Here is a 15,526-nt window from a genome sequence, read left to right on the forward strand (position 1 = left end):
CTAACAGCTGACTGACCCTCACCCGTACGTCCTTGGAATGTGGGAGGAAACTGAAGCACCCGGAGGAAACCCACGCGGTCACAGGGAGAACGTACAAAACAAGCCCATTCCTCCATCCCACCCACACACAGGACAGAGCTTCCTGGCACCAAGTCTCCAATCTCCGGGCTCTGGCTGTCAGAACTTTGGTCGACCTTTGGGCTTTCATCTTCAGTATCGACCCCTGAAGTCTAGGCTCAGAACTCCTCTCTTTATAAGTAACAACACCCTATCTCAGCAGTCTCCTGGTGAAACTTCTCAGCATCCTCCCCAAAGCTTCCAAATCCTTCCTGTAATGGGGTGAACAGGAATGTAATGGGGTGAACAGGACTGTAATTGGGTGAACAGGACTGTAATTGGGTAAACAGGACTGTAATTGTGTGAACAGGGCTGTAATGGGGTGAACAGGACTGTAATGGGGTGAACAGGGCTGCAATGGGGTGAACAGGACTGTAATTGGGTGAACAGGACTGTAATGGGCACCAGAGTATCGGAGCAATTAGTGTGCTGCCATTACAGCTTGGGGGTGTCAGGGTTGGATCCCAGCATCCTCTGTAAGGAATCTCTGTATGTTCTCTCCATGACCGTGGGTTTCCTCCGGGTGCTCCAGTTTCCTCCCACAGTCCAAAGACGTACCAGCTAGGTTAATTGGTCATTATGAATTGTCCTGCGATTAGGTTAGGGTTAAATCGGGTTTGTTGGGGTCTGCTGGGCGGTCCACCCTGTGCCCCTGAATAAATAAACTGCACACAATACTTCAGGTATGGCTCAAGGTTTTATACAACTGCAACATAACTTCCCAGCTAGTGGACCCAACACCCTGATCATTGGAGACAGCTATGGTATATGGGTTCCTTGTTGCCCCGATCTATGTGTTATCACTTTCAGGTTGCTTTGGATTTGCACCCCAAGATCCATCTGTACATCAGTGTTCGTCAGAGTCCTGTCATTGTTCTGGCTTTGGCAATCCAAAGTGCAACATCTCACAGTAGTCCAGATTAAACGTCACCTGCCATTCCTAACTTGTCCATATCCTTACACATCCTTCATCACTACCCACATTTTGCCAATTTTTATGTTGTCAGCACACTTACTTAATCAATCCTCATGCATTATCATCAAAATATACATCCAGTGTCCACTTTATTAGGCACACCTGTACCCCTGCTCATGAATGCAAAGATCTAATCAGTCAATCACATGGTAGCAACTCATAAAAACATGCAGACATGGTCAAGAGACTCAGTTGTTGTTCAGATCAAACATCAGAATGGGGGAAGAAATGTGATCCAAGTAACTTTGATTGTGGAATGATTGTTGGTGCCAGACGGGGTGGTTTGAGTATCTCAGAAACTGCTGATCTCCTGGGATTTACACACACAACAGTCTCTAGTGATTACAGAGAAAGATGCAAAAAGGAATTAAACATCATCAAGAAGCGGGTCTGTGGATGAAAACAACTTGTTAATGAGAGAGGTCAGAGGAGAATGGCCAGACTGGTTCAAGCTGACAGGAAGGTGACAGGAACTCAAATAACCACACGTTACAACAGTGCTGTGCAGAAGAGAATCTCTGAACGCAGAACATGTCGAACCTTGAAATGGATGGGCTACAGCAACAGAAGATCACAAACATACACTCAGTGGCCACTTTATTAGGTACAGGATGTACCCAATATAGTTACCACTGAGTGCATATATTACACATAATATATATCATATAAATATATATGCAAATATACCAGAGACAACAGCATTCCAACACTAATCCCTGTGAACAGGCCTGGTCAATGTCCTTCAGTCAGGTAACACCCCTTCATCAATATTGTCCAGTGTGCCCGGGCTAAGTCTGCGTCTAATTACAGGCCCTGCCATGGTGTCGCGGTTAGCTCGATACTGTCACATCTCGGGGCATCAGAGTTCGAACTCCATCCCTACGTCCTCCGTGAGGAGTTTGTTCGTCCTCCCTGTGGAATGTGGGGGTGTCCGCCAGATGCTCCAGTTTCTTCCCTCAGTCCAAACCCGACTAACCTATTAACCAGTTAGTAGGTTAACTGGCCATTATAAATTGTCCTGTGATTGGACTAGGGTTAAATTGGGGGCTGTGGGGTCGCTGGTGGGTGGTTCGGTGGGCTGGAAGGGCCTGTTCTGCACTGTATCTCAAAATAAATAAATGATATGTGACATCTCCGTGGATCCCAAGTGCCTTAGTCTTCTGAATCCATGCCAACATTCCCAATGCAGCAGTGGGGTGGAACTGCCCTCTCTATGGACACAGCCCATGGATTAGAATGGTATGGATGGGACCTCATCACCCTCACAGGGTGAGATGAATGGGACCACATCAGCCCTCACAGGGTGAGATGGATGGGACCACATCACCCTCACAGGGTGAGATGGATGGGTGTGGGATCTGTAGGGGATCTCGTCACCCTCACAGAGTGCGTGGGATGGGTGTGGGACTGGATGGGACCTCATCACTGTTACAGGGTGCTCTGGACAGGTCTAAGGACTGTACGGGACCTCATCACCATCAAGAAGATGAAATATCGATCTGTATTTCTCTAGGTTACTGTCCCAGTGACATAGTCAGTGTGTGCGTGTGTGACTATATGTGAAGGTAAGTGTGTATCTGTGTGTGTCCTGTTGTCTGAGAGTGTGCATATGTGACTGTATGTGCGTGTGTGTTTGTATATGTGTGCTTGTGCATGTGTGTGTCTGTCTGTGTGTGTGTGTATACGAGAGTGTACAGTATATTTGTATGTGACTGCATATCTGTGTGTGCCTTAATATCAAACAGACAATGTAAGCTTTTGAAAGAGGTAAAGACAATTCGATTGTGTAGCCTCTCAATATGGGATTTAATGTTCTGAAAACAAACACAAAGTTTGTAAGATTTGTGTGTGTTTGATGAGATAGGAAATGGAAGCAGGTTATGCTTTTCTTTGCTCGATTGTTTAATGAAAGCCCAGCTCAGAGAAATGTAGCAGTTCATCTACATAGGAGATCCTGCAGATGCTGGAAATCCAAACAACACACACAAGATGCTGGAGGAACTCAGCAGGCCAGGCAGCACCTATGGAGAGAAATAATGTAGAGAAGATTCAATGGGCTGAATCAGCTAATTCTGCAGACCTTTAAACGCAGCACAAATCACCTTCTGCAGATGTTTAAACACAGCACAAAACTCCTGCAGATGTTTAAACACAGCACAAAACGCCTTCTGCAGACCTTTAAACGCAGCACAAAACACCTTCTGCAGATGTTTAAACACAGCACAAAACACTGTCTGCAGATGTTTAAACACAGCACAAAACTCCTGCAGATGTTTAAACAGCACAAAACGCCTTCTGCAGACCTTTAAACGCAGCACAAAACGCTTTCTGCAGATGTTTAAACAGCACAAAACACTGTCTGCAGATGTTTAAACAGCACAAAACACTGTCTGCAGACGTTTAAACGCAGAACAAAACACTTTCTTCAGGCATTTAAATGCAGCACAAAACGCCTTCTGCAGGCGTTCTTCGCCATCTGAGTCACTTTCAGGGCAGTTTTTTTCTTGCAACGTGTGGATTCTGTCCTTGTATCCTGAAGGAAGTTTCACCCTGGCAAAACTGTGCTCATTCCCATCTAAACTGTAATTTATTTTAAGCTCTTCCATATGCAAGCTGTCATTTCTGTTGTTTCCGGTGGGGAACAGAAGGCGAGCAAACTTTGGCCAGCTCTGACTGCTGGCAGTGGCTGGGCTCATTCTCAATCTCACCAGGACTCATTAATCATCCTCTCTGCTAACTGCCAGTTCCTTTCAAGATGTTTCAAGAAACATTTTCACCCAAAATAGACCGGCAAATGCGCTGGATCTGCCTGAAGCCATCAATCTGTGGATTACGGGGTGTGTCAGACATCTGTGACAGACAAGGGCTCTCTGTTCAATCGGTCCTGACTCCCACAACCTGTCATATTAAGTGGCTGATGAGATGTGACAGCTTCACTGGTGCCTACAGAGTAGATGAAAGACACTGTTCATTCAAACAAATAACAAGTCCCAGATGCAAATAACCAAATGCATCTTCAGAAGAGCCTATTAACTGTGATCAACTCCGCTTGGAGTAAATTTTAACGAGTTCACGAGAATCCGTCTGCATTGTTGCCTTCTGCAGCAGGCACTGAATAGGGGAAGTTAAACTCACACCGGGGACTGACACAATTCAGTTCAGGATTAACGACAGGACTGCTTTCCAGTTCCGTGGGGTGAGGTCCTCTTCGTATCTCCCCTGCCCACAGCCACTCGGGTTATCCAAGGGGCGCCTCACCACCTTTTCACCACTGAACTGGATGGTCACGGTGGTCAGCTCTCCCCAGAGACCTGACCCAACCCACCCCCATCACCCTCCCATTGGTGTCGATCTCACAGTGTGCAACTGAGCGAACTTTGCACTGCGGGAGGGGTGGTACTGAGGGAGGGTCACACTGGGAGGGGTGGTACTGAGGGAGGGTCACTGTGGGAGGGGTGGTACTGAGGGAGGGTCACACTGTGGGAGGGGTGGTACTGAGGGAGGGTCACATTGTGGGGGGGGTGGTACTGAGGGAGGGTCACACTGTGGGAGGGGTGGTACTGAGGGAGGGTCACACTGAGGGAGGGGTGGTACTGAGGAAGAGTCACACTGTGGGAGGGGTGGTCCTGAGGGAGGGTCACACTGTGGGAGGGGTGGTACTGAGGGAGGGGTGGTACTGAGGGAGGGTCACACTGAGGGAGGGGTGGTACTGAGGGAGGGTCACACTGTGGGAGGGGAGGTACTGAGGGAGGGTCACACTGTGGGAGGGGTGGTACTGAGGGAGGGGTGGTACTGAGGGAGGGTCACACTGTGGGAGGGGTGGTACTGAGGGGGGGTCACACTGTGGGAGGGGTGGTACTGAGGGAGGGTCACACTGTGGGGGGGGCTGTACTGAGGGAGGGTCACACTGTGGGAGGGGCGGTACTGAGGGAGGGTCACACTGTGGGAGGGGCGGTACTGAGGGAGAGTCACACTGTGGGAGGGGCGGTACTGAGGGAGGGTTGAGGGTTTCAGACGCTAATGGCAGCAGATGAGGATGTGGTTTCTATGAAGCAGCCTGTGAAAGATGGGACGAAAGGCCTCATTCTGAGCAATGGACATGGTCTGCCAATATTGTCTTGAGGTGGTGATCAGGCCTGACCAGACATGCCAGCCTGCACCCACAGTCAGGGCCGAGAGGGGAACCTCTGTCGGATGTCTCCACCGTCAGGTCAACAAACTCATTTCCAACAATTGCAGGATGTGCCTTCCAAGGAAAATGAAAGAAGAACATTCATGTTTTTCAGAATGTCTCTCAGAGATCTGTTTTCCCACAGCATTTCCCTGCTGTGACCCAGAGTTTATCACATAACTCTCGAGGGTCCAGGAGCAGGGCCGAATTTCCTGGGTTGTTTGATCCAGATGTGCTGTGAGACAGACTCCCGGACTCGGGATTCCTCCAGAACCATCTTCTTACAATGTCCTCCAGGATGTGTAACTGGGGCTGCCCCAATCCCCATTCCCACCGGGAATACTGGGTCTGCTCCAATCCCCATTTCCACCGGGAAAACTGGAGCTGCCCCAATCCCCTTTCCCACCGGGAATACTGGGGCTTCCCCAATCCCCAGTCTCACCAGGAATACTGGGGCTGCCCCAATCTCCTTTCCCACCGGGAATACCGGGGCTTCCCCAATCCCCAGTCTCACCGGGAATACTGGGGCTGCCCCAATCCCTTTTCCCACCGGGAATACTGGAGCTGCCCCAATCTCCTTTCCCACTGGGAACACCAGGGCTGCCCCAATCCCTTTTCCCACCGGGAATACTGGGGCTGCCCCAATCCCCTTTCCTACTGGGAACACTGGGGCTGTCCCAATCCCTTTTCCAACCGGGAGTACTGGGGCTGCCCCAATCCCTTTTCCCACTGGGAACACCGGGGCTGCCCCAATCCCCTTTCCCATTGGGAATATTGGGGCTGCCCCAATCCCCTTTCCCACCGGGAATACTGGTGCTGCCCCAATCCCCTTTCCCACCAGGAACACCGGAGCTGCCCCAATCCCCTTTCCCACCGGGAACACTGGGGCTGCCCCTATCTCCTTTCCCACCAGGAATACTGGTGCTGCCCCAATCCCCTTTCCCACCAGGAACACTGGGGCTGCCCCAATCCCCTTTCCCACCAGGAACACTGGGGCTGCCCCAATCCCCAGTCTCACCGGGAACACCGGGGCTGCCCCAATCCCTTTTCCTACCGGGAACACTGGTGCTGCCCCAATCCCCTTTCCCACCAGGAACACCGGAGCTGCCCCAATCCCCTTTCCCACCGGGAACACTGGGGCTGCCCCTATCTCCTTTCCCACCAGGAATACTGGTGCTGCCCCAATCCCCTTTCCCACCAGGAACACTGGGGCTGCCCCAATCCCCTTTCCCACCAGGAACACTGGGGCTGCCCCAATCCCCAGTCTCACCGGGAACACCGGGGCTGCCCCAATCCCTTTTCCTACCGGGAACACTGGGGCTGCCCCAATCCCCTTTCCCACCGGGAATACTGGTGCTGCCCCAATCCCCTTTCCCACCAGGAACACTGGGGCTGCCCCAATCCCCTTTTCCCACCGGGAACACCGGAGCTGCCCCAATCCCCTTTCCTACCGGGAACACTGGGGCTGCCCCAATCCCTTTTCCCACCGGGAGTACTGCGGCTGGCATGGACAGCAATAGATATTTCTCCTCCCTGGAAAACCATCAGACGTAGGAGCAGAATTAGGACATCGAGTCTGCTCCACCATTCCACCATGGCTAATTCATTTTCCCCATTCTCCTGCCTTCTCCCCGTGACCTCGATGAAGAACCTGTCAAATTCTGATGCAAATATACTGAATGACTTGGCCTCCACAGCCGTCTGTGGCAATGAATTCCACAGATTCACCACTAACTGGGTAAGGAAATTCCTCCTCATCTCTGTTCTAAAGGGGCGTCCTTCTATTCTGGGGCTGTGCCCTCTGGTCCTAGACTCCCCACTACGGGAAACATCCTCTCCACGTCCATTCTATCTAGGCCTTTCAATATTCAATAGGTTCAATACTCATTCTGCTAAACTCCAGCGAGTACAGGCCCAGAGCCATCAGACGCTCCTCAGGGAAGTGGGGGTGGGGTGTGATTCTGTTCTTCCATCTTGTTCCTCGATGGCCTGACCTCAGAGTTTGCTCTCCGCTCCACGCCCCCCTCTCACTGGTGCTGACGGGGTGGGGGATGGGGGTGGGAGCGCCTCCAGCTCTTTAATCAGTCACTGGACGGGATGATTTATTGGCCTGCTGAATGTTTTCTAGCTCTGTGTGAGAGTACAGAGAGTTTTTGATGCACTTGGGCCACACAGCATCCCTGGCTTTCAGAGTCGATTTGGATCATATTTTAAGCCAGCAACGTTAAACAAAGTCTGGAGTCGATCTGACGGCCTGCGCCAGGCAGATGGTTTTTAAAACCAGAGCTGGAGGATTCCTTACTGTGTCAGGGGATGATTAATGAAAGGCAGCCTGTGAGTTGGCTTCGCCGCCAGCTCAGCATTGTTCCTGCTGACAGCTGAGGAGAGCGGTGCAGTCTGGGCCAGGTCTCAGCCACGGGCTCTTTGTCTGCGGGACAGCCCCAACACAGGCCCAGGCCGGCAGGGAGGGGGGCTTTAAGGACAAGAAGGATGGGGAGTTGAAGAAAGTGATGAATGCAGGGGCAGACGATAGCAGTGTAGTTTCCGCAGGCGGAGGTGAAGTGTGCTGTGAGTCGTCGGGCTGAATGGCTTGCTAGGTTGTGAGGAAATGTGGGAGAGGAGGAGGGGAGCAGTGGGGGACAGGCAGGGTAGAAGAGGATGAGGGGAACCCGGGGGAAAAGGAGCAGGGAGAAGGAGAGGAGGGAGAATGGGGAAGGAAGAGGAAAGGCAGGGGTCTGAGATGGGGACGGAGGAGGAGAGAGGGAGAGTAGAGGTAGGGGAGGGGGAGAGGAGGGGTTGGGTAGGAGTAAGGGAGGGTGAGTGGGGAAGAAGTGGGCTGACTAAAATGCAGCAGGTTAGCTGGAAGCATCTCTTGGGGGGAGCTCACACAGGACTCTCGAGTCCAGATGCAACGTTTCAACCCAAAGTGATAACGGTTCCTTTCCCCCACTACAGAGGCTGCTCGGCTCGCTGAGTTTCCACAGCCGAGTGTGTGTTGCTTCAGACCCCAGCACCTGCTGCTGTTGTGCGTTACGTACCCGCTCCAGGCGCATCTCCGCTCGGTACGGCAACTGCTCCGCCTGTGACCACAAGAAGCTACAGAGAGCTCAACATATCAGAGAAACCAGCCTCCCCTCCGTGGACCCTGTCTACGCTCCTCACTATCTCAGTAAAGCAGCCAGCATCATCAAAGACCCAAACCACCCCGGGCATTCTCCCTTCTCCCCACTTTCATCGTCCATCAGGCCAAAGGTACAAAAGCCTGAAAGCACATAGCACCAGGATCACCTTGTACACTCCGTCAAATCACCTCTCATTATCCTTTGCTCCAAAGAGCCCCAGCTTACTCAAACTCTCTCTCCAGACTTTTCTCTAATCCAGGCAGCATCCTGGTAAATTCTTGATTAGTCAGGGCATAAAGGGATTAGGGGAGAAGGCAGGGGATTGGGGCAGAGAGGAAAAAAGATTGGAGCCTGAAGGTTAATTGGAAATCCAGAAGTTGAAACCTGATGGCTAGGGGAAAAGATTGAGAACCAAAGGTTAATTGGAAATCCAGAAGTTGAAACCCAATGGCTGAAGACTAGAGGCCAGAGTTAGAGGCCTGTTCTGGAGTTAGAGCCCTGTTCCGGAGTTAGAGGCCTGTTCCAGAGTTGGAAGCCTGCTCCAGAGTTGGAGGCCTGTCTGGAGTTGGAGGCCTATCTGGAGTTGGAGGCCTGTTCCAGAGTTCGAAGCCTGTTCCAGAGTTGGAGGCCTGTTCCAGAGTTGGAGGCCTGTCTGGAGTTGGAGGTCTGTTCCAGAGTTGGAGGCCTGTTCCAGAGTCAGAGGCCTATTCCAGAGTTGGAGGACTGTCCCTATGTGTGGGTGGGATGGAGGAAAGTGGCTTGTTTTGCTGTAGTTGTTTTGTTGCCTGCTGTGTTCTATGTTGTTCTACAGAGCATTGTGGACATGTTATGTTGGCACTGGAATGTGTGATGACTACGTGTTAACATGTGTTGATTGTGAATGCAGATGATACATTTCACTGTATGTTACCATGTAGACGTGACAATTAATCCGAATACGGAATCTGAGGAACTGCTTCTATCCTATCAGACAGTTGTCCACTACAATAAAACGGATTTCTGACCTTAAAATCTACATCGTTGTGATCTTACGTTGCACTTTCTCTGCAGCTGTTACACTTTATTTTACATTTTGTTATTGTTTTACTGTGTCCTACCTTGACGAACCGGGTAGTGATCTGATCTGTACGCAAGACAGGTTTTTCACTCTATCTCTGTGAAGGTGACAATATAAACCAATTCCAATTCCAATTTCAATCAAATCAAAGGACAGGGAAGTTGCTGAGTCTTGACCTGAGTTATAGGGAAGGGTTCAAGAGGTTCCGGCTTTATTCCTTTGAACAGAGAAGACAGAGAAGTTTTGATAGAGATATAGAGAGGGCAGGCAGGCTTTTCCCACAGGGGTTACAGGTGAGACTAGAACTAGAGGTCATGGGTTAAGGGTGAAAGGTGAAAAGTTTAAGGGAAACACGAGGGGGAGGGTGGAAGGAGCTGCCAGTGGCAATGGTGACGGGAGTTTGATCTCAACGTTTAAGAGACATACATGGACAGTGGGGAAGGGGTATGGAGGGCTATGGTCCGGGTACAGGTCAATGGGATTAGGCAGAATAACCGTTCACCATTGACTAGATGGACCAAATGGCCTGTTACTGGTCTGTAGTGTTCAATGACTCTAATTTTATCATCAGGAGCAGAACATAGCTTGAATCAGGACATGGGTGGCAGGGTTGGGGCAATTTTGAACTTCCAGAAAGGAAGGTGAAATACAAAATGAAATCTGTGCGCCATGTGTTCATCCCCTGCTGTTAGCTCAGAACAGAGTTCCAAAGCACCTTTATCCCAGGTGGCACACATCAAAGTTGCTGGTGAATGCAGCAGGCCAGGCAGCATCTCTAGGAAGAGGTACAGTCGATGTTTCCGGCCGAGACCCTTTGTCAGGACTGAAGTTGACGAAGGGTCTGAAGTTGATGAAGTCCTGATGAAGGGTCTCGGCCCAAAACGTCAACTGTACCTCTTCCTAGAGATGCTGCCTGGCCTGCTGAGTTCACCAGCAACTTTGTTGTGTGTTGCTTGAATTTCCAGCATCTGCAGAATTCCTCGTGTTTACGTTATCCCAGGTGGAATGGCTTCTTCACCATGAACCCAAAAGGGAGAAAACAGGGGCATGCTCCACCTGGTGGTCTGCCTCACAATTACAGCACATCCCAACCGTTCACCTGCAACACACACAAAACGCTGGACGAGCTCAGCAGCTCAGAAGAGAAATAAACAGTGGATGTTTCAGGCCCAAACCCCTCTACAGATGCTGCCTGACCTTCTGAGGCCCCAGCCCTTCTATGTGTGTTGCTCAAGACTTCCAACATCTGCAGAATCTCTGGTGTTTAAAACAACTCACCTATTAGTGTTGTCTACTATAAGCCTACTGACTCTCACAGCTACCTGGACTATTCCTCTTCTCACCCTGTCTCTTGCAAAAATGCCATCCCCTTCTCGCAATTCCTCCGTCTCCATCGCATCTGCTCTCAGGATGAGGCTTTTCATTCCAGGACAAAGGAGATGTCCTCCTTTTTTAAAGAAAGGGGCTTCCCTTCCTCCACCATCAACTCTGCTCTCAAATGCATCTCCCCCATTTCACGCACATCTGCTCTCACTCCATCCTCCTGCCACCCCACTAGGAATAGAGTTCCCCTTGTCCTCACTTACCACCCCACCAGCCTCCGGGTCCAACATATTATTCTCCGTAACTTCCGCCACCTCCAACAGGATCCCACCACTGAGCACATCCTTCCCTCCCCCCCCCCGCTTTCCGCAGGGATCGCTCCCTACGCGACTCCCTTGTCCATTTGTCCCCCCCATCCCTTCCCACCGATCTCCCTCCTGGCACTTATCCGTGTAAGCGGAACAAGTGCTACACATGCCCTTACACTTCCTCCCCCACTACCATTCAGGGCCCCAGACAGTCCTTCCAGGTGAGGCGACACTTCACCTGTGAGTCGGCTGGGGTGATATACTGCGTCCGGTTCTCCCAATGTGGCCTTCTATATATTGGCCAGACCCGACGCAGACTGGGAGATCGTTTTGCTGAACACCTATGCTCTGTCCACCAGAGAAAGCAGGATCTCCCAGTGGCCACACATTTTAATTCCACATCCCATTCCCATTCTGACATGTCTATCCACGGCCTCCTTTACTGTAAAGATGAAGCCACACTCAGGTTGGAGGAACGACACCTTATATTCCATCTGGGTAGCCTCCAACTTGATGGCATGAACATTGACTTCTCTAACTTCTGCTAATGCCCCACCTCCCCCTCGTACCCCATCCATTATTTATTTATATACACACATTCTTTCTCTCTCTCTCCTTTTTCTCCCTCTGTCCCTCTCACTATTCCCCTTGCCCAGCCTCTGAGTTCCCCCCTCCCCCTTTTCCTTCTCCCTGAGCCTCCTGTCCCACGATCCTCTCATATCCCCTTTGCCAATCACCTGTCCAGCTCTTGGCTCCATCCCTCCCCCTCCTGTCTTCTCCTATCATTTTGGATCTCCCCCTCCCCCTCCCACTTTCAAATCTCTTACTAGCTCTTCCTTCAGTTAGTCCTGACGAAGGGTCTCGGCCTGAAATGTCGACTGTACCTCTTCCTAGAGATGCTGCCTGGCCTGCTGCGTTCACCAGCAACTTTGATGTGTGTTGCACCTATTAGTATTCATCTTTGAATCAAAATCTGGTTAAATATCTTTGGCATATGTTGTGAAATTTGTTGTTTTGTGGCAGCAAAACATTGAAATACATAATAAAAGAACTGAAAACTACAGTGCGTGTATATATATATATATACATATATATATGTGTGTGTGTGTGTGTGTGTGTGTGTGTGTGAACATATATATAAAAGTTGAAATAAATGCTGCATAAAGAGCAAAAAAAAGCAGTGAGGTGGTGTTCATGGATTCAATGTCCATTCAGAAATCAGATGGCAGAGGAGAAGAAGCTGTTGCTGGATCATTGAGTGTGTGTCTTCAGACTCCTGTACCTCCTCCCTGATGGTAGCAATGATGAGAGGGCATGTCCTGAGTGATGGGGGTCCTTAATGATGGATGCTGTCTTTTTGAAGCATCTCTGCTTGAAGATGTCCTGGATACTGCGGAAGCTAGTGCCAGTGATGGAGCTGACTGAGGTCACAACTCTTTGCAGCTGATTTGATCCTGTGCAGTAGCCCCCCCCCCCGCCCCTCCATACCTGACAGTGATGCACTCAGTTAGAATGCTCTCCATGGTACATCTCAAAGTGGAGTTTATTTACATCTGCACGGGATGCAATGAAAAACTTGCCTATAACAGCAAGCCAAACATAACGTCGCTAGCACTTTCCTTTTGATTGCATCGACATGCTGGACCCAGGACTGGTCATTCCATACTCTGATGTCCAGCAATTTAAAGCTGCTAACTCTCTCCACCGCTGATCCCCCAACGCACGCTGGTGTATGTTCGCTCTTTCCCCTTCTTGAAGACAGCAACCAGCTCTTTAGTTGAGCAGCACCACTTTTTATTTCAAGTTCAGGCATGGGAAGAGTTCACAGCAACGTCCACGAAACGAAAGAGCTGGTCATTGATTTCGGGGGGTTGGTGGTGTACAGGCTCCTGTCTACATCAACGGTCTGAGGTCGAGGGGGTTGAGAACTTCAAGTTCCTAGGTGTGAACATCACCAGTAGTCTGCCCTGGTTCAACCACATTGATATCACGCCCCGGAAAGCTGAGCACTGCCTCTGCATTCTCATCAGGCTAAAGAAATGTGACATGTCTCCGTTGACTCTCACCGATTCTCATCGAGACAAAACATTCAATCGGGATGCGTCACGGCTCGGTACAGTGACCGCTCCGCCTGAGACCACAGGAAACTGCAGAGAGTCGTGGTCACAGCTTCGCACGCCACGGGAACCCGTCTCTCCTCCGTGGACTCTGGCCGTAGCTCCCACTGGCTCAGCAAAGCAGCCCGCATAATCAAAGCCCACACCCGCCGAATACCATCTCTCTTCTCTCCTCTCTCACCGGACAGGAAATACACAAAGCTGACAGTACTTACCACCAGGCTCATCGCCAGCTTTGTTATAAGACTGTTGAATAATTTCCTAGTATGAGAAATTGGACTTTTGGATTCATAACTACCATTTTATGATCTTGCACAGTATCATCTACTTGACTGCACTTTCTCGAAAGCTGTTACATTTTATCGTGCATTGCTAATGCTTTAACCTGTTCAACCTGTGTAATGAATTAAACTGTACGGACTGTATCTCAGTACTTGTGCCCGTTACATAGAACAGCACAGCACAGGAACAGGCCCTTCGGCCCATAATGTTGTGATGAACCAGCGAAAAAACAAATCAAAAACACCCAAACACTAATCGCTCACACTTACAGAGTCTATATCTCTCCACCTTCATGTTCATCGCTCACACTTCCATCTTCCATATCAACATCAACCCTCCTCTACACCCTAAACCCAAACCCCAACATCAACCCTCCTCTACACCCTAAACCCAATCCCTAACATCAACCCTCCTCTAAACCCTAAACCCACTCCCACTTCCATCTCACTTCCACCTTCAACACCCTCCTCTACACCCTAAACCCAAACCCCACATCAACCCTCCTCACCTAAACCCAATCCCTAACATCACCCTCCTCATCCCCTACCAAACCCCAACACCCCACACCCACATCAACCCCACCTCAACACCCTAAACCCTAAACCCAATCAACCTCCTCTACACCCTAACCACCCAAACCCCCAACCCATCAACCCTCCTCTACACCCCTAAACCCAACCCAACCCAACATCAACCCTCCTCTACACCCTAAACCCAACCCCAACATCAACCCTCCTCTACACCCTAACCCAACCCCCAACCACTCCATCAACCTCCTACACCCTAACCCACTCAACCCAACCCTCTCACCCTAACCCATCCCAACATCAACCTCCTCTACACCCTAAACCCAATCTCCACATCAACCTCCTCTCACCCTAACCCAAACCCCATCAACCCTCCTCTACACCTAAACCCAATCCCAACATCAACCTCCTCTACACCCTAAACCCAAACCCCAACATCAACCCTCCTCTACACCCTAAACCCAAACCCCACATCAACCCTCCAACATCTCACCCTCAAACCCACAAACCCCCCAACATCAACCCCTACCCGCCACGCGCTCCCATGGAGGAACTGTAGTGCGTCTCTGTCACCAGGAGGCGCCGCTGTTGCCATGTTTTGGACTTTGGGTCGCTCGCCGAGACGTCATCAGTGGTGGCCGCGGGCGGGGGGGTGAGTAACGGAGGGAGAGCGGTTCTGGTCGGGACCCGGTAGGGAGGCGGGAGGCGGGAGGCGGGAGGTCGGGGACGGGGGCTGGGAGGCTGGACGCGGATGGGGATGGGGATGAGGATGAGGGTCGCCGAGGTGCCGAGCCCGGGGATATCAGATGGGTGTTGGGGACCCGGGTGGGGTGGCTGTGTGGCTGGGACTTGCTCACCCTCACCCTCCGTCACCCTTCCCCACCCCCACGTCACCCTTCCCCACCCCCCGTCACCCTTCCCACCCCCACGTCACGCTTTCCTCTCCCCCGTCACCCTTCCCCACCCCCCCGTCACCCTTCCCCACCCCCCGTCACCCTTCCCCACCCCCCCGTCACCCTTCCGTCTCCCCCGTCACCCTTCCCCACCCCCGTCACCCTTCCCCACCCCCCCGTCACCCTTCCCCACCCCCCGTCACCCTTCCCCACCCCCGTCACCCTTCCTCACCCCCCGTCACCCTTCCCCACCCCCCGTCACCCTTCCCCACCCCCCGTCACCCTTCCCCACCCCCACGTCACCTTTCTCTCCCCCGTCACCCTTCCCCACCCCCCCGTCACCTTCCCCACCCCCGTCATACCCTTCCCACCCCCCGTCACCCTTCCCCACCCCCCGTCACCCTTCCCACCCCCCCGTCACCTTTCCCCACCCCCCCGTCACCCTTCCCCACCCCCACGTCACCCTTCCCCACCCCCGTCACCCTTCCCCACCCCCGTCACCCTTCCCCACCCCCACGTCACCCTTCCCCACCCCCCGTCACCCTTCCCCACCCCACGTCACCTTTCCTCTCCCCCGTCACCCTTCCCCACCCCCCGTCACCCTTCCCACCCCCCGTCACCCTTCCCACCCCC

The sequence above is a fragment of the Mobula birostris genome, chromosome 8 (assembly GCF_030028105.1).
Source record: "Mobula birostris isolate sMobBir1 chromosome 8, sMobBir1.hap1, whole genome shotgun sequence".
Taxonomy (NCBI): domain Eukaryota; kingdom Metazoa; phylum Chordata; class Chondrichthyes; order Myliobatiformes; family Myliobatidae; genus Mobula; species Mobula birostris.